General features: G+C 49.5%; 1 long non-coding RNA gene across 1 annotated transcript in view; it reads left to right on the forward strand.

Annotated features, from left to right (window-relative positions):
• Positions 1–23,412, forward strand: part of LOC129380403 (uncharacterized) — a 78,112-nt gene extending 54,700 nt beyond the window's left edge. Inside the window, exon 4 of the long non-coding RNA XR_008608405.1 lies at positions 23,241–23,412. This is a non-coding gene — a long non-coding RNA (uncharacterized lncRNA). The remainder of the gene's footprint in view (positions 1–23,240) is intronic.
• The last annotated feature ends 2,375 nt before the right edge of the window (positions 23,413–25,787 follow it).

A 25,787-nucleotide genomic window follows, 5' to 3' on the forward strand; every position in this document is an offset into this window, starting at 1 on the left:
GAAGGATAGATCGTGGAGGAGGTAACTTTCAATGGACATGATAGCAAGCGAGTTCACCTTGTCGTCAAGGGGGCTCGAACGAAGGCGATTTTTTATCAGCGACAACTTGGAAAACGATCATTCGGTCTAAGAGCTTGCCACGGGTATGCTTAAGTACATTTGCAAAGCAATAGAAAGGTTCGGAAACACATCAATAAGTTTCTTTCGTGCAGTAACTTCATTATTCCCAGGGGACTCGTGTTCTGGCACACAGAGTTGTGCAGAAAGTTCGCAAACTGAACGATTTCAGTGGAAAATGCTGGCTCCAAATCATTTTTGTAGGTTCTCACCACCTTCTCAGTCTGCTATGCCAGAGTGGCCTCGCTCCCAACTTCTGTCAGCAATTTTACGAATCCGAACCTCTCGCAGAGTTCAGTAAAGGCAGCCTTTCGCAATCGCAAAGCAGAGCCTAGACTGTCAAGTACAACACTGTAGGTCTCTACGATAAACTTTTTTGTGCCTTGTAGTGCACTTTCGCTTTTTCCGTCCGAGTGCTTACTCAAAACGATGCGTTTACCCTCATCCTGATAACATTGATTGGTACCCCCTTAGCGTGCGTGCTCTCTCTTCGAAGGTTTCAAAGAGAGGTCGCAAAAAATTAACAAAGCCTTTTAGACAGCTCAGCAGGTCTACAGCAGTTGAAATGTCTAGGCCTGGTTTCTAAAGTGGGACGCTCGTTTTGTCAAAGCGCTCCAAGATTTCACTCCAGAAAATCGCCATGAATGCGGTCTCTAGTTTTGTCATTTTCTTGAAGAGAGAGTGCGCTTCGTTCCTAGTGTCACCGTTTTCTTCCTCGTTTTTTGATATAGCTTCAAGGCAACGCAAGACCGCCTTGAAATTTTTCAGAATGGCCTTACATAATTCAGCGTGTCTTCTTTCTTTCTTTCTTTCTTTCTTTCTTTCTTTCTTTCTTTGTTTCTTTCTTTCTTTCTTTATTAAAACATAAAACATACAGCCAAATATTTTCTCAGCCCGCCAAAGCAATGATGCTTTTGAGCGGGACTGGGCAGTGCTCTGGCCCAAATCGCACAGTCTTGTGCTCTAAGAACAGAGGAAGCAATAGACAAAGAGTAACCTGTAGTCCGCGAAAGCACCGATGCTTTTATGCGGACCACTGTGTATATTTTGCCTTCAACAAGGCACAACACAAGGACACATTTTCGAACCCTCCTCCCTTCCATGCCCTCACCCTGTTCCTCCATCGCTCGTCTAATTTCTTGTATTTGTTCCTGCACGAGCCATAGTTTAAGCGAAGACATATTGTTACGGGGTTACAGCAACAAAATAAATGTACAGCACATCCCTCTATTTCATCATATACAGTTGTCAATGTGTTGGAAAAGTAGCAGTCATCAAACACTATTGGAAAGTAAAAAAAGAACAAAATACACATAGAAAGAACACAAAACTCTAGTCTGTTTTATACAATTGCTAGCGAAAGTTCATCAGAAAATTCCTGCCACATGTTTTGCTTTTGCTATTCCCAGTCACTTGTCAGAACCGTGTGACGCACAAAATCGTTTATTTTCCTGAATGACGATATTTTGGGAACTTGTGTCTTATTGAAGTAGAATGGTACATAACATGTTCGCGTTCTTTTACCGTAGTTCGTGAATGCTTTAGCCCGAACGAATGTTTCAGTCTTGCGCAGATCGCGGGTTTTGACGTTTTTTTGTTTTAAAGGATTCATCAAAATAATGCTTCGTAAGTATCACGGAGAGACAAAGTTGTTTAACATCAAATGTACTATGTTCTGCCATCAGCTCACTGTGGCCGATGGAATTGCTGGTTGTTCCGTAGGCTATATTGTTCTTTATTTTTTTGTATTATTCTATTTAACACGTTTAGCCTATATGGAGAAGCAAGTCCGTAGATCGTAATGCCATATCGTAATATGGTTTCCCCTAGAGCTTTATATGTGAGTTTTCTTAACCGAACCTCACATACTGATCTGATCTTGTACATGACTGCACATACTGCTCGGAGTCTTTTAGCTAAATATCTATGTGATGGACAAATGAGAAGTATTCATCGAAATAACACCAAGGTACTTTATTTTTGTGGCATACTGCATACTTTGGCAGGAGCATCCAATGCAGTATTCACTATGCAGGTATAGATGTGCAGTTAGCTGCAATTTTTTGTGCGGGCTGTGAAAGCAGATTAACTGTGTTTTTGCTTTGTTCACAAATATGCAGTTGTTCTCAAACCATGTTATTTTGTATATATCGTCCTGTAACAAAGTAACGCATTCATTAACATTTTCATGGGGTAATAATGAAGCAGTATCATCCGCAAATCGGTATAATTTTGAGTTTAGCGCCAGATGGGCTAAATCGTTCACATACAAATTAAAAAGTAGTGGGCCTAGTACGGATCCTTTTGGGACTCCATGCTTTATGTGTATTAACTCGCTGTCTATATTTTGAATTCAAACGACCTGATAACGATTTTTGAAATAGTCTTTAAAAACGTCTATGAAAGGCCCGCGGAATTCTATTTGAGCTAATTTTTCCAGGACTATTTTGTGATCTAACGTGTCGAAAGCTTTCTTCAGATCTAAGAAAAGCCCAATTACTATCTTATTTTTATCTATTTCACTGTTAACTACGTCTGCAAAGTCCTCTAGTAGTGTTATTGTGCTTTTCTTGCAACAAAACCCATACTGTGAATTAGACAACAGATGAAACTTTTCGTAAAAGGAAACCATGTTCTTGTGCATAAGCTTTTCTATAACACGCGACAATGTCGGCAAGATTGCTATAGGTCTGTAGTTTTCGCACTGTTGCCTTTTGCCGTTTTTGTAAATTGGCCTAATCAAAGCTATTTTCATTGCATTGGGAATCTGACCCGTCCTAAAAACTTCAGAGTAAATATATAGGAGCACACTCTTCAAACAAGCAAAGTTGAAAAATATCTCACGAAATCTAATCCCATCATATCCTGGCATTCTCGTAATGGAAAATGACCTTATTACATCCCAAACATCGACAACAGTTACCTCGCTCAAGTATGCAGAGTTGACGTTTGATTTGATTGTTGTGTCACCTGTACCCCTAGGGCAATTTTCCTCAAGTTTCTGAACAGTATTAGCAAAGCAGTTATTAAATTCGTTTGCTATTTCATCCATTTGTCTTCTGGGGAAATTATTTCTTATGGTTTCGTCTATGTTGCGTTTCGTTTGTCTGCCTGTTAGAGAATTTGCTATGTTCCACGATTTTCTCAAATTAAACTTACACTTGTTCAGCTTATTACTATAGTATTTATTCCTTGCTAGCCTTAGTGAAGATGTTAGCTTCACTAAGGCTAGCATCTTGATCAATAGTATCTTGATCACCTGGTCTCAGAGAGACTTTTCAAAACAAGCTGCTGGCCAGTTCCGCCCATGCTGGCGAAAAGATACCTCCATCGCTTAGGTGAGGCAACAAAGAACACATACACTCTCTGAATTACAGTGAAAAATTTGACTGCCTCACGGCAAATGTCAACGCTACACGCGCCAACTAAGTTCAGTGAATGACCAGCACACGGGACGTAGACTGCCAATTCGTTCAGGTGTTTGATTTGAGCTTGCAGTCCTTTGTATTTTCCTGACATATTACTCGCATTATCATAAGCTTGGCCCCTACAATCCTCAATTGAGATGCCATTGGTCGTCAAGAGGGACATCACAGTATCGAAAAGATACAAGCCGGTATGCGATTCAATTGGAACAAATCCAAGAAAGCGTTCGTACAGTTTCCCATTTAAATAGTATCGTAAAACAACTGACAGCTGATCAACGTGAGTAAGGTCTGGAGTCGAATGAACAATTAAAGAGAAGTATTTTGCGCGTTTGACTTCATCAACGAGACGTTCCTTCACAGCCTTTGCCATGTGCTCGATAAATTAATCACAAATGGTTTTTGACAGATACGATGGGTGACCTTTTCCTTTGTTCCCGTAGCGTTTGATGTGCTCCTCTAAAAAGAGATCAAACTTGGCAATGGCCTCAAGCACTCCCATATAATTGCCATTTCTCGGTGAACCAAAAATCTCCTCACTGCCGCTAAATGCTAGGTTGCGCTCAGCTAGAAGGTTAACTACAACGACTACGCGTTTCAACACCTCTCTGTCCAGTAAATAGTCTCAGTGACAAGATGCTTAACCAGCTCCTTGTCAATTGTGCTGCTCGAGTTAGAGTGGGCGAGCCATGCTGCCACGTAGGTCCGGTGCTCGACGCTATTTCATGTGCGCAAACCTTTTCTTCTCCTCCTTTCCAATCAGAAAGGTCGTGCGTAGTGAAAGCACTGGGGTTGCTTGAAATCGAAAATGATTTGCACATGAAACAGTAAACGGAACCTTTGGACTCCGAGTAAATTAACCAGTGTCGCTCGTACGCCTCCCCATTTACAGCCTTTCGCACGAAAAGTTGAGGTGACATATAGCGTTTCTGAGTTGTGTATTGCCTTTCGGAAGACCGAAAATTTTCTGCCCAATTTTGAAAATACAATGGCCCTTTATCAAGGCATACACTCCGAAAGCTGTCAGTAATAACGTCCGGCCATTTAGCAGGGTCACTTCAGAGAATCTCGCAACGTACCTCTTGCTGCGGGGGTGTCTGTACTTCTCTGTTGCCGCGTCTCATTCGTCCTCTCGAGGCACACTTTGTGGGTGGGAACATGATTATTTGAAGCCAAACTAACAGGAAACAAGTGAGTTGGATCTTGGAGTGTTCTGTCCTGGCGTTCGTCAATAGAAGGAGGCACATCGAGGAGGTTTGGCCCCTGCTGATCAGCAGTAGTAGAAATCGGGCGTGGCGTACCGGACACCTGGAGCTCTGTGGCAGGGGCCCAGCCAAGTAGCATAGACGTTGCTGACTCAGGAGCAGGACAGAGCTCGCTTAGCGTCGGTTGCTCACAAATATGGACGAGCGCGGTTGGCACCGTTTTCACAGGATCCAGACAACCAAGATGAGTCAAACCTTGCTTCTTGCCAGGAAACCGTGGTGATGGAGTTGGCAAGTCCTCCACAGAAGCACAGACGGTACTATTGGGAGTTTGACACGGACTCTGGGTAGAACGATCATACTGCTCCGCGGAAGCTGCATTCAGTAGGTGCTTTGTCATCTTTGCTAGCTTCTTTTCACGCTCTTCTCTTTCTAACTTCGCCTTTCGTTTAGACGCACCACTTTGATGCTTCCGACCGAGCATTTTCGCATGAATGGATGCTAATTGTTCCCCGGGCACTTCGTCAGTCCGACGCGACCGTAGGTGTCCAACAGTGGCCGTCCCGATGACTGGCGCACGCTGCCTGGATGGTACGTCGCTGGCCGAGAGTGGTGCGTCCCCGGGGAGCTACTCAGTGGGCGGGCTTATGCAAGCTTAACCGGCGGCTCGGGACTGAATCGCAGCCCGCGATCAAGTTCCTTTTATAGACCCGCACCACGTCTGTCTGTTACTAGCGCCAAAGCAGGCGTTCACATACGCATAGAGTTCCTTGTACAAATTCCCTCCTCCTTCTACGTACAAACTCACTCCTTCTCCCGTTCCGGTCTCGCCTTCCTGTTGGCTAGGAGCAATCGTCTGTTCTGGGAGGTGCTCGATTTTTCTTTCGCCCCGTCGACGCCGAGCGCGAGAACGAAGGGGGGAGGGCGACTCCTTGCGCGGGCGAAGTTACGTGCCCTCCGTCGCCTCTGAGTCAATTTTTCTTACTTCTTTCTGGAAAGTTCGGCGGCCAGTCTGACCTACTTTTTCCGTCGAGCGCACGCGAGGGTGCGCAGCCACTAGGCAGGAATGGGCCCTAGAGACTGGCCTTTGTGTCCAGCTCTCCAACTTCTCCCTCCACTCTTCCACAACCCTAGCCCGAACAGCGAACATTCCATGCCCCACGGCACGCGGACAAAAGCACGTGTGACGTCTTCCTTCCTTTCTTGCGTAGACTCTGCCATCAAACTCATCATCAGCTGCTACCGGACTCATCCTCCCCCGCCCCAATTACCATCACAGTAAAGAAAAGTCGAATGGGAGACAGTGTTGGGTATTGCAGCACATACTTTCTATGAGAAGCACAGCGGCGGAACTATTTGAGAGCTGGAGGGTGGCGTGATGGTGACGAGGGGCAAGGGAGATTTAGATCCTCATCCCACATTAGACGTTTAAGGTGTTTCCCCCTTGCCCCTCCTCTCCAGGCAGCAGTGGACAGACGGACTGACAGGAAACTACGAAAAATCTTCCAAGCAAACGCACCTCGCTTCGTAAGAAAGAGGGCCCCGCCGGGGTGGCGGGGGATTCCTGTTTTTGCAGCTGATCAGGCTAAACTGAAGCCCCCTGAACTTCCTAAAGTAGTGACACTCTCCTCCTCCACCTTCACTCCTCCTTATTTCATCTCTCTTTCACGCTCCCTCCTCGACCGTGGCGCCACCTACACTGCTCGAGCGTAGCAACGGCGTCAACATGCGCTTCTCGCCACTCCGTGGACGCTTCTCGAGCAAAAATGGCGCAGAAACAAGGCGCGAGGGCCTACTTGATGCTGTTAAGGCAGTAGCGACGCGGCGGCTGCCTCGACGGAGCGCGCGAAGAGGAGGCGGCATTCTTCAAAGCGTGGCGCTACTTTACGAAGTTTAAGGGGCTTTAGGCTAAACGCATGCTGTTAGATTAGGCGGGGGGCCCCGTCTGCACGTTCTGGTTTTCTCGCTTCATACATGTCGCTCGAACTTCCGTTGCCCATGGTTCCCTGTGCTAAGCAGGTTAGAATAAATGGGCCCCCTTCTCCTACTCTCCGAGGTGAGGCCCTGGGCTGCAGCCCCCTTAGCCCCCTCCCCCCCCCCCCCCTTAATCCAGCGCTGTGCCCACCATTCCGATTTGCTGACATGTTCTGATGGCTTTAGCGCGAGTACCTTCATTGTGATATCAGCTAACTATACGGACGCTCGAGGTCATCATCGCTGGCGCGGCCGCACTGTCACGGTAGGGAGACGCATGCGCGGCCCTCGCATCGAGTGCTAAAAGGTATCTAGGGACACGCACTGTTGTAGCCTTCCGCAGCGGCGAAGCCAGGCCAGTGGTGGCACCCGACATCAAGCACAGCTTTTAGTTGCCGTCAAGAGCACACAATACAGATAACACAAGTAAACAAATCAGAATAAAACCGTAAGTACATCAAATTCATAATGATTCTTTTTCAACAACCAAATTGCATGAAATAGGCAATTTAGCATATTTAGCCCCTCATGGTTCTCTCGTCTTGCTCATCGTCTGGAATTTCCATCTCCCGCCTTCCCCCTGTTTTCTCCGCAGTTTAGCTTTCCAAGACAGTGAATTGCTAATATTAATTTCTCAGTAAAAGTACGAGGTTTCATTTTTTTTGTGTTTGTGCTCTCGTCTTTTGAAACACAGAGGAGGAGACGTGCGCGGACCTGCACCCTCCCTTTATAACGTGCGCCTGGTCATGGAACCGCGCTCTGATCTCCCCCATTCCACCGCCTTGGGTGACCTTGATCCCGTAACCTCCAACATAAGGCACACAGGAAGCCGGCACACATCAAGCCACCATTATTTTCCGCTCACCATTGCAAGCTTTGCCTCGTACGCACAGCATGCAGTGCGCAGGGTGCGACAGCATCTTATCCTACCTAGACTTTATACGAAACATCACGGCGACAATGAAGGCGAAAATTCTGCTGGAGCCTCCCTATCATTGCCTCTTTGCAATAAAATACACACTGCGCAAGTTTGTCCATACGCACATCTGACGTAGGGCGTGCATGATGCAACGCAAACATTAAGTCCCAACCAGACGTACGCGCAAGCAGGTGGCCGAACGTGCCGCGCCGCGTCTGAGTGCGTACGGCGTCAGGCGCGCAGCTGCTTCGCGTGTCGACGCGCGGCGGTGTGGAGACCCGGCGCCTGTGCCGGAAGCTGCCGCCGCGTCACCAGCCCGACGCGCCTCACGTGACCAGGGCGAACCAACGTGACTTCCGGAAAGATTCCTCGCGCGGCGTGCAGGCAAGCCCGGGCATGCTGCGTCCGTTGTGATCGAAGTTCCGCGGGCGGTTTTGGTATTTTATGACGGCAGCCGCTGAAGTCTTCAGCCGTAACGGCTGCATAAATAATGAAATGTTCATCGCCGAAGTTCGGGACCTGACGCAGCGTGCAGCACGCGTAGGACACATAGCACGCGAGTGATGTTATGCCGATGCTGCTGGATGTTTCACCGGGTTCACAATATTCGTAATAAGTCGCAGTTGAGCTGACTGAGAAACTAGGAGTCCTGCAATATGTTTTTTTTTAAATGTAAGAACAAATTTTAAGTTAGAACTTATTCTGTTTTATTGCCATATTTAGCACATTGTTCAACGTGACCGTTAAGTGAAGGCTGGGGAGCCTTCGACACAGGAGCCTAGCAACACTGCGCCTCCACGACAAAACGCGCGGCGACGCGCGGCAACTCGTGCATTGTTTGGGTGCGCGCCCTTTTCCTCTGTCGGGCGCGACGAGACCTCTAGAGAGCACGGCGCGTGCGGACGTGTTCCAACGCGTACGTCTGGTTGGGGATTTAGAGCACACCAACGTCAAGATGACACAACGCAAGCGGCCATTCAGCCAATCAACACTTCTGCTACAATGCGATGCGCCATGTAAGGCAATAGAGGGTTTTAGATTAGGAGGACGCAAGCGTTGGGGCCCGCTAGCACTTGGGACCCCAACGCTTGCGTCCAACTAATCTAAAGTTCTCAATGAGAGTGCTCAACTCCTCGTTGGCTACAAACAATAGCGCTAAAAAAAACAACGCACTAACCAAACACGTCTCGCTCTGTGCTCTGCGTACTACACAGACAAGCAGAAATACACGTAAGCTGTTTGTTCTGACCTAACCACTCGTATTGCACCAAGAGCTGAACTACTTCAACGCTTGCCGTCCTCATCACCGTCTACTATTGTCAGTCAACGCAAACAGAAAGCTTCGCTTAACCGACTCCCACGTGCCTGGGATTTGCATGATGTGTGTGTATGGGCGCGTGTGTATGGGCGCGTGTGTCTGTGCGTGTGTGTGTGCGTGAGTGCGCGTGTCTGTGCGTGCGTGCGTGCGTTTGTGTGCGTGTGCGCGGGTGAATGTGGGCCCATGGTTTCAAACCAGCCAAGAACATCGAAGTACGGTTCGCGGGGGCGTCAGTATACGAAGCATTCGTTGCAGAATTCGTAACACTGAGAAGCTGAATATGCTTGATAAAGCAACCTTAGTAGAAAGGAAAGGTGCGCAGTGCTGGTAGCTGAATGATCATTTGCAGGGGGCTACAAACGGCTAAACTGTCGAAGGTTAATTGCGTAAGTATAAGCAATGCAGCCTTTTTGTCATGAAGAAAGGAAATAAACTATACTCAGGTCCTGTCGTAACATGGCAAATAGGGAAAGCTGCGGGATCACTTCGGTTCGCTTAGATCCCACCTCTGAGAGCTGTCGTCTGCTTATTAAAAATGCCATGGTACCGACATTACAAATGTCCTAGCAGCGTGTGCACAACGTGTGGCTGCGCATTTCACACCCTCGTCTATCGGCCCACACATAGCGTCTGCGATCGGGCTACCCGATCTCGGAGGTTATTGTCCAATTTTCCTGTTTCTAAATTTGAAAGCCAGGTGGTGACACTAGTGTAAAAAATACATTTCAAGTGAATTTACATTTAAAAAATATCTCATCATGAGAAGGACAAAATCTGTAACGAACACAAATACTTGTATTCAAAAAAACAAAAAATATAAGAAACACGCCAACTATATTCCTGCTAAGGTGGCTGCTCATTGCTCCTGGGGAAAAACTCGCCGTCCGCGTAAATACGTTCCATACACCAAGAAATGAGACATCTAGCCATCCTAGGACGCTCGGGACGCTCACGCGCTGTCTGGTTTCCTGGCATTCAGCGAGTGTCACTCCATTATCCCTGCAGCTGAAACGTGCACCGGGACTGCGCCTCATGCCTCCGGTCACGCGCTGGCAGCGGCAAATTCGCCGGCACCGCTCGTCACGACGGTACCACCGGCCGCACCATTAACACCTGAGCCTGGATCCCAGCTCCTTGTTCTTGCTCCATGTCCTTCGGTTAGAGCCCGCCCGCCGCCTTCTCAATATGCACATCAGACCCTGAGTGATCGGCCCTCAGAACGGAGCCCGGCGATGGCTTCCTAGTCACCAATTCGAAATAGGGCTTCAATTGTGCCCGAGGAACCGAGTACCCCTATGGACTTGTCTTCTGTGCTATCATCTGGGCCACCTGTGCTGTTATCGCCTGCATGTGGTCTGCGTTTGACGTCACTACGGATAGCTGGGCGATGCTACGTATGCCAAGCTATATTACCACGTGATGTCCCGCCGAAGTGTACATTATCGGCCATCGCAATAAATGGGGCGGTTTGCCATCCTGAGCACGGTTTCTCGACTGACTCTTTCTGGCAGGCATACGCGGTCCTATGCAGTGTCACCACATGGTGTCAGATGTGGGCGGTGGTCAACTACCTCGCTGAGGCAGTGAAAGGCAGCACAGAAAAGGGAAAACAAGCCCGCAATGGTAACCTCGGGGTTACCGCCACCGCTTGACTTTGACAAAACGTCCGAGTGGCCGGCGTAGATCGACAACTTCGATGACTACCGATTTGCCACAGCTCTCAACGAACGCTCGGCGGAGGCCCGGGTCCGCACACTACTGTGCACAATGGGACGCCAATCCCGTGAAATCTTTGCTACATTTGGGCTGACCGAAGAAGAAGCAAATAGTTTTGATGACGTCAAGCGGAGGTTCGACAGTCATTTCGTCCAAGAACGGAACATTGTTCATAAGACTGCCTGATTTCACAAATTCCAGCAGCAGCCAGAAGAATCGGTGGATCAGTTCGAAACTGCACTACGTGCTGGCATACCGCTGCGACTTTGGGGATATGAAGAAACGAATCATCCGGGACATGTTTGTCGTCGGCCTCCATGACGCTCAACTGTCCGAGACCCTGCAGATGGATCCGCAGCTAACATTGGCTACGGCGCTGGCCAAGGCTTGCCTTAAGGAAACCGTGTGACAGCAGCAGCAGAAACTTTGACCGGAAAGTGTCCACATCGGGAGCTTGCCAGAACTTTAGGACCAGGGAGCCTGCGTAGACGCCATAGGCCACCAGAAGCACCCACAACACAACAAAGGACGGTGCCCCTACGGCGCCGGCAACGCCCACCCGAGGTCGGCGTGCCCGGCCAGAGCTTCCAAGTATCATAACTGTGGCAACAAAGGACATTTCGCGAAAGCATGCCTCAAGGAAGAGGTGCCAGCACAAAGTTACGCGTCTCGATTGTCCAACATGACACCAGAGAAAATTTCATTGGTGCGATTGACGCTGCTGGTTAAGGCGCTATGTGTAGGTTCTGATAAACTGGGTGCCTATCCTTGCTAAGGTTGATTCGGGAGCAGAAGGGTCGGTTTTACCGCCTACTTTTCCAGGATCGCTCGCCCACCTTGATAAGACAGACGAAATACTACAGGGGGCTGGTGGCAACAAGCTCAATGTATTAGGTAATTTTTTAGCAGAGATTGCCTGGAAAGAGAAAACTGAGCGTCAGACGTGCTATGTCGTTAGCGCTCTCCGTGACGTACTTCTCGCGCTGCCAGCCTTAGAGGCATTAGAAGTCTTCATATTTGCCGACTCACTTACTGCAGCCAAGGAGCGGTATGAGATACTCTTTCCAGACGTGGTACGTAGCCTAGGAGCTATTCCAGGAGAATACACTATCAGGTTGCAACCAGGCTCAATGCCACATGCTATAACCATGCCGTGGCGAGTGCCGATTCCACCCGTGGAAAGGCATAGCACGAAATCGATAGACTATTGGGCATGGGAATAATTAGAAAAGTAGACGGCCCCAGAGTGCAGTGCGCATGAATCGGGCTGGCCACGGAACAGTCGGGGGCACCAAGAGTATGCGTAGACTTAACAAAGTTAAATAAAATCGTTGTTCGTGAGCGCTTTACGCTACGTTCCGCTGATCAAGCTTTAGGCTTTCTGGCAGGTGCGAAATATTTTTCGAAGCCTGACTGACGCCTTCTCGGGGTTCCATCAAATCCGACTAAGTAAAGACGCCGAAGAGCTTATCACATTCTTGACTCAGTTTGGGAGGTACTGTTTTACCTGGCTACCTTTCAGAATTACATACGCTCTGGAGTACTTCCAGAAAAGAATGTCCAAAATCATATGTGACCTGCCAGGCGTTGTCAATGTCATGGATGACGTTTTAATGTGGGGCGATACGAAAGCCCAGCATGGTGAACCATTATTGGATGTTATGTAGCGCCTAGCTAGTGCAAACGTGACTGTGAATAAAGAAAAGTGACTGTTTCGTGTTTATAAATTTTTGGGCCATATTCTGAATGGGAACGGCATTGAGCCGGATGCCGTTCCACCGAAATATGTCGCCGAACTAAGAAGCTTGCTCGACATGGCCAATCACCTAGGTCGCTTTTTGCCCCCACATGGCTCAAGCTACGGCCCCGATGCGGGCTCTTTTTCAGAAAGATAGCGTATGGGTCTGGGGGTGTGACCAAGAAAAAGCACTGAATGAGCTGAAAAGGTTAATTTGTTCTGCGCAGTGTATGGCTATGTACGATGCAACGCTTCCAACCGTTCTTTCAGCTGACGCATCCTCTTTTGGACTGGGATCTGTCCTTTTACAAACGCAGAAAGACGGTCACATTAGGCCAATAGCCTTCGCGTCTCGATCCCTCACGAACACAGAGCGACGATAGTCCCAGGTAGAAAAAGAAGCGCTGACACTGACATGGGCAGCCTAAAGATTGACGAGTACATACGTGGCCTAAATGTTGTTTTGAAAACTGATCACAAGCTTTTAATGTTGTTGCTGGGCCAGATGGCCAGCTTCGCCTAATGCGCTATCTTTTCAGTGTCCAGTACGTTCCCGGCAAAGCGCTAGCCACAGCCGACACTCTTTCGTGATCCCCTGTGACCTGCAGCGATTCAGAAAAAAGTTTGAGCATGTCGGATATGACATCGTACTAGAAGGCTTGTTTGCTTGGTTTGGAAACGGGAGACCATTTTTTTGCTAGAGGGCGAGAATCTCAAATAAATAACCCAATTTGAAAACATCTGCGCAGACTGTGTAGAAATAATTGGTAGCGAAAACCAAATATTCCTTCCTTCCTCGCACGTTACTGGCAAGAACGAGCATGTCTTAGCATAGCTGCATGTCTCCTGTGTAAATGAACAAGGCTGGTAATGCCGCAGTCGCTCATAACAGAAGTGCTGCGGAAACTGCATGATGGGCACCAAGGCATCGTGCGTTGTCGCAGTGTTGATAAAGGTTCTGTCTAGTGGCCAGGACTGAGCACTGAACTGGCACAGCTCGTTAATCAGTGCACTGTTCGCGCATAACACACCCCTCAACAAGTCGAGCCCATGATAGCAACCGCAGCACCATCGTTTCTTTGGGAGAGAGAGGCAGTAGATCTGTGCGTAATCAACAACCAGACATACGTACCTTGTCTTTTACGTTAACCGAAGGTTGCCATTCTTCCTTCCACAACGTCTGGAACTGTCATTGAAAGGCTGGAAATTATTTTTGCTAGGCATGGAATTCCTGAGTGCGTCGTAACCGATAGCGGTCCTCAATTCGTGGCTGCCGAGTTCTAACAGTTCGCTGTGTCATACGGGTTTCGCCATGCCCCTATAGAGCAATAGGGAAGTAGAGCAAATGGTTCAGACGGTTACGCACCTCATTCTTCAGTCGGAAGACCCTTACCCGGCGTTGTTGGCTTACAGGGCAACGCCCGGCATTCTTGGAGTCAGTCCCGAGGAGTCAGGCGACTGAGGACAAGGGTCCCAATGCTAGCACGTCATCGAAATCGGGGAAAATGCAGCCCGAAAGTGGGTACCAGCGGAGAGATGGTAAGGAAGCGTCAGTGGCGCAACTACAATAGACTCCATCGAGCCTGACTGCTTCGTAGGCTTGAAGCAGGTGACCTGGTCTGGGTCACGGACATGCAGTCCAAGGCCACAGTCCTTGCAGCGGCGCCGAAACCACGGTCATACGTGGTGCAGACGTACGACGGCGTTGACCTACGCTGAAACGGGAGAATGCTTAACCGTCTTCCAAAAGAGACAGCGAGCATGTACACTTACAAGTTTCAAAAAAACGAAGAGCAGCTGAGCGCAGGCACAATTGGCTCATAGCACAATGTCTCGACTGCAAAAGATTTAGCGGTGCCTCGAACTCTTGAGGTTGCCAATCGTGGCCCCACTTGCACTGTAACGTGGTTTGGTAGAGTGGTGAAGAAACCCATAAGGCTGGGCGTTAATGAGTAGGGATTGTGGCGCTTTGTTTTGTTCATATACAACATGTTCTTTGCCGCGTATGCGCGTTTGTTCTGTTCTGTTCGGTTCTGTTCTGTTCTCGAAAAAGCGGGATGAGCTGTTATCGCCTGTCTGTCTTCTGCGTGTGACGTCACTACGGATAGCTGGGCGACACTACGTACGCCAAGCTACATTACCACGTGATGTCCCACCCCCCCAGAAAAGTTTATATTATCGGCCATCGCAATAAACAGGGGCGGTTTCCTTTTTGCCACCCAGAGCACAGCTTGTGGACTGACTCATTCCGGCACGCATACGCGGCCGTATGCAGTGTCACCACACCGCCGGCCCCCCGTGGTTCTCAGAAGCGTCCTTCGGGACACTGCACCTGATCCGTCTTCAGCCAACAGTGACTCCCAACGCGAGCGCTCCTGTCTAACGACTGATTACACAGTTGTGCCGACATGGGGCTCGGTTTGCTATAAAGGAACCATTAAAGCTTTGGCCCCCACAGGCCTCACGAAGATTCCGAACAGGATTATTCAGGCAAATCTATACGCGTGTCTTGGCACCGCAGGCGTCCGCGACTTCACGGGCACGAAGAAGTAAAATACCATCACTGTGTGGCTCCCGACATTGGCTACTGTCGAGCGTTTGCAAACGCTTCAGCGTCTCTCGAGCACAAGCTAAGTCACGGTGCCGGTCCAGGTGTGCCAGGTAGAGGGCTCGGACTTAGAGCGCTTCTCCGTTTACAACGCTGACGTTGGCGAGGACCAGGCTGCTCTCCAGCGTGAGCTGTCCTGTCCTACTCACCCCGTCATTCAAGCGCGTTACATTGGAAAGGGGCGGAAAGGGCCCGCCAACTACACCCCAGCCCGCCTGTGCTACTCTACTATGGCTGCATTCTACGGCCACGGCCATATAATCTCAGTGTCGTCTATAGTTACATCTGTTTCCGACCTGGCCAGAAGCACCGATCCTGTCCGTTTACAACGCCAGATGAAGCTGTACCAAGCGGCCCATTGTCTTAACTATGTGCACTCTACAAGACCAACGACCACGAGATCACCTCTACAACTTCTCCCACAAAGCAAATTGCCACACAGAATGTTCGTCACTGGATTCATAAGCAATGGCCTCAAGATGCTTCCACACAACCAGTGCAGACATCTAACAGATTTGCGGCGCTCCAGCGGGATGACGACGACTGGGCAGAGCTTTCCAAGCCCGATCCGCCTGCACCCCCTTCCCAACAAACATACAGTGACAAAGTTCGCAAAGACTGCCGTCGCCAGCTGGTTATGCCGAAGCAGAGCATGCCGGAACATCCGCGTGATGATATGGCAGCAGTTGACAATCAAATTGCCCGCCTTTCAGCGGAGGTTTCCAAGCTCCGACAACACCGTGAACTATCGCGCGTCGCAGACGAGCAGTGGAATCTCACACCACCACAAATATTGATTCCGCTGCATCATCGTCTATGTTGCGCCCTACTGTATTGTTCACTAATTCGACCAGGTCTTCTGCTCCGATGCCGGATAACTCCACAATATCCCTTCTGCGGTTCATGGTCAGCCAGTTATCCAACCTGATATCTGTGATTTTAGAGCGCCTGGACTCGTAATCAAAATGGCGGGTACAAGTATTTGTGGTCTGCTGCAGATGAACTGTAGAGGCCTCTCTATGAAAGTGGGGGGGGGGGGCTTAAATCCCGCCTTTGCATGAACAAGCTGCAGGTTGGGCCCTGTTACTGCAGAAGACCAACGCCTTCCCTGCCATTCCAGGCTTCAGTGGATACGTTGTTAAGAATGGCCGTACGGGGTGGCAACGTGCCAGCTTTCAGCCCGCTGCACGTGTTCCAAGCCCACCAGACGGGGCGCCCTTCGGAGGACTGCGAAGGGCCGGCAGCCACGTGGCGCGCGATTAACTCAGGAAATTGGTACTTGGCCGAGCCACCCGGGACAAAGCAGAGTTCTACGAAGCCCTCTGACGTCAGCACTGAAAGCTGGGCGGTACCGAGAACTGCGGATGACCGGCAGCCACGTGGCGCGCGGTCAGCTCAGGAATGGGGTACTCCGCCCCGCCACCCGAGACGGAGCACAGTTCTACGAAGCCCTCGGTCGTCGACTCCGGAGCCTTTGTGTGTATGGGCTCGAACTTGTGTGCATTAGTGTGTGTGAGTCATAGTGCGGGGCGGCGGCAAGTTTACAATGATTGGATGAACCTTCCCGACCATTCCTGCTCCGTCCACGCCGAACGATGACGTCGAACTATGACGTCAAGCGGAGAGCTTATCAGCAGCGTTTGCCGGCTGCTAGGGTGTGCTCGTGTCGTGCTCGTTGTCGGGAGCTGAGTGCTGTGTCATACTCGAAATGTAGGAGTGAGCTGTGTGCTCGTAAACTGTTTGCTGTATGTTAGTTTTGCGGGCTCCATATGGGAGTCGCGCTAGACAGCCAATGTACCTCGTGTTATTAAATGTAAATCCTGCCATTAAATCCTGCTCGCCTAGCCCTGACGTCCCAGGTTCATCTCTACAGCTACGACCGCCAAATCTTACAACTGAATGGCAGCGGAGGGATCGGCCTACGGCTCCTAGATCGGCCTACGACTCGGAAACAGCAACGGCAGCTGACGGACGTTGGCACATGGTGACCGACCGGCATCCTGATCAAGTTGGAGGCGACTTGAGATTGACCACCTCTTGCAACTGACTGGATACGGCGGGGAAGGACTGGTGATATGGTGCTGCTTCAGTGGGTAAGCGTTTGGTTTTGGCTGTAAGATTTACCAGGCTTCAATTTCTCTGTGTTTTTGAATTGATTCGCTGGGATCTTTTACTTGTATTTTGATTTGCGTGGGTATCGCAACAAGTATTGTGTGACAGCAGAGCCAAAGCTTAAAGTAGCGACCATGGTCCTAATGTGTTTGACGAGAGCTGACCTGTTGTGGTTGTGTGAGGAGATCGAGGTAAACGTAGATGAGGACTTGAAGGAATCAGAGATTCGTAAAACCATTCTAAAAAGTAACAATGATTTGAAATTCATAGAACAAATGGGCAAACGAATTCTAGGTAAAAGACAGGAACAGGAATCAATTAAGCAAGAACGCCAAGAGCGCGAGCGAAATCGCCAAGAGCGCGAGCGAAAACGCCAAGAGCGTGAGCGAAAACGCCAAGAGCGTGAGCAAAAACGGCAGGAGGTTGAAAAAGAAATTGCAGCAGTAAAGAAACAGATACCGGATTTGCAGCAGCTAAACGCAGGAAGTCAACAGCGGCTTGAGAAATCTGTAGGCTGGACGCAGCAAAAGTATGAGAGAGAGAAGGCAGCACTGATCAAAGAGATACAGTATTGTGATCAGTTATTGGCACAGAGACAACAGCGGCTTGAGAAATCTGTAGGCTGGACGCAGCAAAAGTGTGAAGAAGTAGATTGCAGATTTTCGTCGAAAGCCGAGAAAAGTAGTAGTACCTGTGAGAGTAGCAGCACGTTCATAGGTGAATTCGAAGTGCTAGCAGCTAACGAAGCCCTAGTGGCAACAGAGGCCGTTAAAGGCCAGAGTGAGAGCGACGAGGTGCTGTGGCAACAGAGGACTGTAGAGACAGCTAGGCCAGCTGCGAACAAATTGGCACAGTTACCGCGCGTGTGCGTCGCATCTCATGGTAGCGAGGTCGTTAGCGAGGTACAGAATACTACGGACTTGACAGACGCGAGCACCCATGTCGAGTCAGATCTGCGTGCACAAGTGAAGTGCGAACTGGACGATGCAGTTGAGAATAGTTCTCGGGGTGGCGAGCTCCGTAGCTCACGAAAGAACAACTGCATTGTTCAGGGATCGGTGCGGCTCTCCGCCAGTCTAGATAGCCTAGATAGGGATGATTCAGTTGTTAATCATTCGGACTGTGCGCGTGAGACAGCGATCGATACCGACGGGCTGTGTGCCGATGCACAGCGTGAGCTGGGCAATGTAGTAGAGGGCAGTTCGCAAGAGTGCGAGTTGTCTAACTCGAGTAAAGCCTGCTGCATTGTGCCAGAGTCGGTTGGGCTGTCCGCCAGTCGAGGCAACGAGAGAGTAGATTTAAATGTAAATCACTCAGACTGTGCGGGTAAGAGACCGATCCGGGCTGACGAAATTTGTACCGGCCAGCACGAGGCACGAGAAGGTGACATGAAAGTGAGTGCGAAGAGAAAGCGCCGTAAAAAGAAGCGCGGTAAAGACCGAAAGACGGTAACTAATGTGGCGCCGCCAAAGATGGCGAGAGACCCAAGAGGGCAGGGCGCGAGGAAAAAGGTGCGGTCGTCACTGACGATGTTGACGCATCGAAAACGTTCGAGCCACCGGTCAAAGGGGGACCGAGAAGCTTGTTCTGCACGGACGCGGACAAAGGGCACGGGGCAGTCAAATTCCTCGTCGTTCCGTCGTTCTCTTCGAAGCTCAGCGTGCAGTACAAAGAAGTGCAAGGTGGCAAGACGAGACCAGGTGGGGAGTAGCGACGCGGTCAGTCGAGGTCATGTTGAAAGCGGGGCGCGAGGACGCAAATTGGCAGGAGACCCTAACGTCTTGGGGGAGCTGATAGTGAGTCAGCCCTTTTGTTGTTCCTCCGTAGCCAAAGTAGCTTTTAAACCGCGACCACCTCGGTTTCGGCTGAAAGTATGAGTCAGTCGTAAGCAATCGGGAACGGGAGGCCAGGAGAGCTTCCGTAGTAGGAAAACGTGTTGTTTTGTTTTATTTTTGAACATTTGCAAATTTTCGCGATTTGAGACTAGGATTTCTTTCAATATGTAAGGTATGAGCTCTGTTTATGTTTTGTTTGGGAAGCTCGAGATTTGAAAGACGCGTTTAAAGTAAACCTGTAGTCTCGCGAGGTGTTCATTAATAAGTATATAGGCTTTCTTTTTTTGTGTATGCGTGAGTAACCTGAAGGTCAAGGTTATCGTTGAGAGGCCTATCGTAACGCGCGTGTGTGTTATTTAACCTTCTTTCTGTTTAAGTGTTTTTGAATTTTCTAAGGTTAAGCGCGTAGATTTTCAGTAAGTGCGTGATTTGCACTGAGAAGAGCTCTTAGGTCCATTAACACGTGTCCTGTGCGGTCGGAAGGAAGCAGAACGTATATGACTGGGTTGCTCGTGTGTGTCGAAGGCAGCCGTATTCTGACTTCTCTAGCACGCGTGCGAAGAGCTAGTTAGTAAAAGACACGTTTGTTCAAAGGTTCCTCTGTGTTGCGTAAGTTACGCAAGTGTGGTTGTTGGTTTAAGGAATGTGTCCTGTGTGGATTAAAGGAACAAATGTGAGTCAGCGTGATAAAAACTTTGTATGATGCAAGCACGTGTTCGGAATAGGGACCTCAAACTTAGCGCGTCTGTGATGACGTACCTGTGGAGTTGGCCAGACGGTTCAGTGGCAGCAGTACATGAGATAAGTACGCCACTGTTATAGGGTAGGAACAGGCTGTTCGCGAAGTTATGCTGCTGAAGTTATGTTTGAGTACTGGTGTTTGAAAGGCTTCGGTTTAATTCTGCGTAAACCTTTACTCTTGTGCAGCGCGACGGTCGGGTTTGGTCGAACTCAGGAGGAACGTGAACGCTCGCTTTGGCGGCACGAAATTTTAGGGCAAAATTTTCTGATTCCCAGTTGAGTGACTTGCATGGAAATTGTGATGGGAGGCCTGGTGGGTTAGCAGCTAATTCCGGGCGTTTGAACGTTGGGCGGTATTGTGTTGCCGGGTCGACTCTTCTGTGCCAGTTGTTGTAAGATGGTTGAAGGCATTCCGAGTACGCAGGGGTTGCAGAGAGCAAAGCCGTCATCTTGCTCGCCAGCCATTCTCTTCCTGCCCAGCGGTTGCCAGCACTGGCCAGGCGAGATTTTCCGGGCCATGGAGGAGCTGTTAAGAATGGCCGTACGGGGTGGCAACGTGCCAGCTTTCAGCCCGCTGCACGTGTTCCAAGCCCACCAGACGGGGCGCCCTTCGGAGGACTGCGAAGGGCCGGCAGCCACGTGGCGCGCGATTAACTCAGGAAATTGGTACTTGGCCGAGCCACCCGGGACAAAGCAGAGTTCTACGAAGCCCTCTGACGTCAGCACTGAAAGCTGGGCGGTACCGAGAACTGCGGATGACCGGCAGCCACGTGGCGCGCGGTCAGCTCAGGAATGTGGTACTCCGCCCCGCCACCCGAGACGGAGCACAGTTCTACGAAGCCCTCGGTCGTCGACTCCGGAGCCTTTGTGTGTATGGGCTCGAACTTGTGTGCATTAGTGTGTGTGAGTCATAGTGCGGGGCGGCGGCAAGTTTACAATGATTGGATGAACCTTCCCGACCATTCCTGCTCCGTCCACGCCGAACGATGACGTCGAACTATGACGTCAAGCGGAGAGCTTATAAGCAGCGTTTGCCGGCTGCTAAGGTGTGCTCGTGTCGTGATCGTTGTCGGGAGCTGAGTGCTCTTTCATACTAGAAATGTACTAGTGAGCTGTGTGCTCGTAAACTGTTTGCAGTATGTTAGTTTTGCGGGCTCCATATGGGAGTCGCGCTAGTCTGCCAATGTATCCTGCTTAAACTGTTAATATGTAAATAAATCCTGTTCACCGAGTTCCTGTCTACGACCTTCAACTCCTTCAAATGGTGGCAGCGGCGAGATAGTCCGACGACTCCTACATCTGGTTGACAGCGGTAGGACCGTCCGACGAATCTTACAACGTGTCTCCTTCGATGAGCGACCACCTCTAGCACATGGGTGTCCCTCCTGGAGAGGCGGCAGTGTATGTTGATACGCACTATTAACAGGTCCGCCGTTCTCTTGAAAATTGGTGTAACTCATATCAGGCGGTAGTGGCAGTAGCTGTGAAGTTACCCAAGGCAACTGTTGTGGTAGTGTCATGCTAATTAAGACCAGCTGGTGGCTCTTCTTCACGCATTAATCTGGGCTGGTTATTGAATGTACGTCGACAATACCCAGAGTCTATTATTGTCGTTGGTGGTGACTTCAACGCCCTCACCCAGATTGCGGATACCCCACTTCTAGCCTCAGAGATAAGCGTGTGCGGCACGCCTTCGCGGATGCGTTGTTCGTTCTACTGAAGCATCCCGATTCAGCAATGCGGGCTGTGCCTCAAGCTCGATGTACAACATACGCCCCGGAGCTCACGTGGTGGTCGGGTCCCGGCACTCCGATTTGGCACCTGGAGCCTGACTGCTGGAGTAGTGACCACCACGTTATCATCCTCGGTCTTTATCCGTCGCATGCCCGCCGATTAGGCCGCAAGTGTACTATGGCCAACTAGGACTCCTTTCGCTCCATTCTCCAAGACACCTCTGTGTACTTATCGCCACTACTTGTTGACCGCATCCAAAGTGTGCTCAATGAAGCTACAACCATCGGCTGGGTAGACGTTGATCGACCGGCACCGGATGCCGGTCTGCTCAGCTTGTGGGCTGCTCGCAGACAAGCTGAGCTGGCAGCATCCCGAAGCCCCACTTCTTCACAAGTACGTACAACCCAGTAGAAAAAGACAACAGGAATTCCGGTCGCAACTACATAAATTTCTGTCGCGACTACCGAAATTTCTGTTGTACGACAGAAGTTCCTGACATTTCTGTAGCTGCGACAGACATTTGTGACGTTACGACAGAAATTGTGATGTCGCAACAGAAACATTCTGTCGCGAAAAGCAAGACTTCTGAAGTCGCAACAGAAAGCTTTGACAACAGCTTTTTATCGTGCCAGCGACTCTGACGTTACGACAGCAATTCTGACGTTGCAACAGATACATTCAGTCGCGACAGCCAAGAGTTCTGAAGTCGTAAACAACATGTTCTGTCACGACAACAAGAATTTATGAAGTCGCAACAACAACTTTCTATCGCAAAGCGATTCCGACATCGCAACAGGAACTCTCTGCCGGGACTACACATTTTCTGTCGTGGCGTTAGAAATGTGCCACTTTCTGTCGCAGCGACATAAGTTCTGGCGCCGCGACCGAAGCGCTTCCGGTCTCGATGCTTTAAAATTGTGTCAGTTTCGTATCGGCGGTGTAGACTGTACTTTTCTCTTGCACGGTATTCAATCGTGCTTCTCTGAAGCCGGCAATGCTGATAGCACCGACACCGGCATTAAAGTCGACGTGGCCAATTGTTATAATTGTGCCGTGACGACGAGGCAACAGCAACACGCTACCGGCCTCCTCAAAATCGGCCGCTGATCAAAATCATACCATCTGCGGGAATGGCTGCGTATCCGTTTTGTTTTATTTTGTAAGATGTGGCACACAGGCCTGTGGACTTACATGTGTCGTTACACTCACACATTAGTTAATTTCCCAGAAATATTGCATAAGCTTTTGCGAAGCGAAAAAGAAGTGCTGGGTTGTTCCATAAAGTTGCGTGAAAAGCTGTCTCGCTCGGGTCTCATTATTCTGGTACAGCGCTGCCGGGAGAAGCCAGTATGCAGTCAGAATGAACACTCATCCACGAATGTTTATGTAGCTATCTTGCATAGAACACAGGAATTATATGTGCGCTCAAAATTGTAAAGAGCGAGAGACAACTGTCGAAATTAGCATTACCAACCCTAACAGTGCCCCCGGTCACCGTTGTCTATTTCTGAATTTCTTAATTAATATGGATATTGTACAGCAAAATTGATGTTCTAGCATTCCACGATGTACCTGTCAATGGTAACAACACTTTTGCTCTTCTAGAGATGCGGCAGTTGACGCGTTGCAATGATAGAGCATCTTGGCTCTTAATATGCAAACGTAAACATCAACGCAGACAGATTCGTACTTTTGACACAGCCAATATGTACACAAAGTGCCATGTTCGGCGTGTTGCTGTAGTAAGATGCTGAGCTCGGAATCCTTAGGTCCGAAGTTCTAATCCCCGGCGGGGAAGTATTTTTATATTTTTCAGGAGGCTCCCAAAAGTTGAGAGCTGGCAGACCAGCTCTGGGCCGTCCGGCAAGCCGAAGATGCCGCCCGAGTCCAAGGACTTCGAGCCGCCACCTGAGGTCACCACAACAAAAACTGCCGGACTAGTCTTTAATAAAGTTTCTTCTTTTTTGCACTAACAAATTTACATAGCCTTAAAGAGGTCCCTGCTAATTTTTAATTAAATATTGATCAATAGCTACAGGACTTCACACTACAGACAACAGAACGTCACACAACATAACGATAGACAACAGAACGACAGAAACAACGTCCCAAAATACGACAGGCTGAAATTTCCTGTTGTGATTTTTCAAGTGGGAAGACTGAATTTTCTTACTGCTAAGGCCGGCATATATGAACGGCACCTATCGCGGTGGCAATGGCATACGTGGTGTGAGCGGTTTTCCTCCAGGACATGCATTGACTCTCTCTGACGAACGTTCCGTGCCATGGAACATGGTTACCGCTGTTTCGACGTGGCGGCCACAGCCTCCTCCGCTGCTGACTTATCGCCGGATGGTTTCGCCAGAGAAGCAGCCCGGAAGTTTTTCCCCCAGTACGACGTGCTGCCTCAAACAACCAATGGTGCTTCCTTAGGAGGCATTGCAGCACATGTCGACAAGTTATCATCTACAGCAGAGCTCGTTCGCAAGCTCTTTCACCATGCCTTAGTTCCTTGCAGCGATAGATGGGGCCAATCGCAAGACAGCACCAGATCTAGCCTCTATTGCTTATGAGGTTTATCAGAAACTGAGTTGCGCTGTACTGCCTCAATTCCTCGACACCATTAACAAGATATGGCTAGATTGGCTAGATGGCATTGTCCCTCCGGGCTGCAAATCGGCTATTGTGATCCTGATTCGAAAAAAACAGGCAAGCCGCCGACTGACCTTGGCAACTTCTGACCCGTTTTCCCTAACATCGGCAATGTGCAAGTTTGCTAAGAAAATGCTAGCCCCACAACTGTCGTGGCGGCTATAGTACCACGGTTTCTGCCATTTTGCTCAAACTGGCTTCCATCCATCCATAGGTACTGAAGATGGTATCCTCAGTTTTGCCATCAATTCTCAGCCACACTGTCCGTACTGTCCTCGCAATGGACGTCGAGAAGGCGTAAGATCACATCAGTCATGATGTCATCTTGGCTACAATTTACATGCTGCATTTTCCCGCTAGAGGACGGAATTTTGTCAAATACTTCCTTGAAGACCGACACTTTGCAGTACGCCTCAGTGGTGACGCCGTCGGCTCATTTGTCCCTCTTCGCGGAGTACCCCAGACATCGATATTGTCACCCACATTATTTCATTTGATTTGATTTCGTTTATTGATTTACAGAGTGGTAAATGTACAGAGTGGTAAATGGAGGTGGATGAGGGGAAAAAGCCGCACAGACGCGGCTTGAAGTAACCTCACCCCCTTAAGTACAATATGGCTGCATGGGGTAACACATCAAGCGCCAACACATCAATTTAACACATCAATATTTAACACATCAATTCAATATTGCTTCCATCCCACTTGCATGGCGCTTACACGATGTGCCTGACATAAAGTTCTTGTACGCTGATGACATTACGGTTTGGAGCACTCATCGTGACCTGCAGACTCAAGCCGTTGCTCCTCAATGGGCTTTAGATATTACGTCGACTTGTACTTCTTCGGTCGGCCTTATGCTTTCCGTCAGCAAATCTGCTTACATGTCCGCCGCCAAGCGCTGGGGCCGGCGTAAACTCTCTGCAACACCCATTCGTCTTCATGTATCCGGAACCCCACTTCAACAATGTTCAGCTGTAAAAATTCAGGGTTTGACGGTCCACGAGTCGGGAAATGGGACTGCTTGGCTCTCCAGCGCTACAAGGGAGGAGATTCAGAGGTTGGGTCTGATTAGGTGCATTGCTCCTAAACCGGGAGGCGTCCGCTCATGTGTTGCGCGACAGTTGGTGAAGGCGGTAGTGCAACCACGCCTTGTTTTTCAAGCCCAATACCAGCATTTGACGAGGCCAGAATGGGATTGCCTTGAAGCTGTTAATCGCGAGGCAATGTGGGTCATCACTTGCCTTCCCCATATCACCCCGATCGTGGATCTCCAAGAGAATGCACAGCTGAACACACTAGATTAGCTGGCGCAGCAGTGACGTGATGCTCGCAGGCTTAAGGCTAGCCTTTCACACGCAAGGTGTGCTCTCAGGGCTTACGCTTTCTCGCACTCCCTTCTACCACCGACATCCCCAGTTTGTCCTCCCTGGAGTTTCGTACAGCTGAACGATAACAAGCTAACAGATATATGTCGCCCGACACCAATTCACACGGCGGCGTCGCTTCGTGACCAAATTATAGTTCAATACGCCCACGTGCCACTTGGCTCCATCGTGATTTACGTTAATGCAAACATCCAGGACTGTGAAACGACCACTGCACTTTATTGCCCTTGCGCACCTGCCCTGAATAAGTCGTCCTGGTTTCAAATCCAAGAGCCTCCTTCCTACTTTTGTGCTGAGCTCCTTGC

This window comes from Dermacentor andersoni, chromosome 1, assembly GCF_023375885.2.
Source record: "Dermacentor andersoni chromosome 1, qqDerAnde1_hic_scaffold, whole genome shotgun sequence".
Classification (NCBI taxonomy): Eukaryota; Metazoa; Arthropoda; class Arachnida; order Ixodida; family Ixodidae; genus Dermacentor; species Dermacentor andersoni.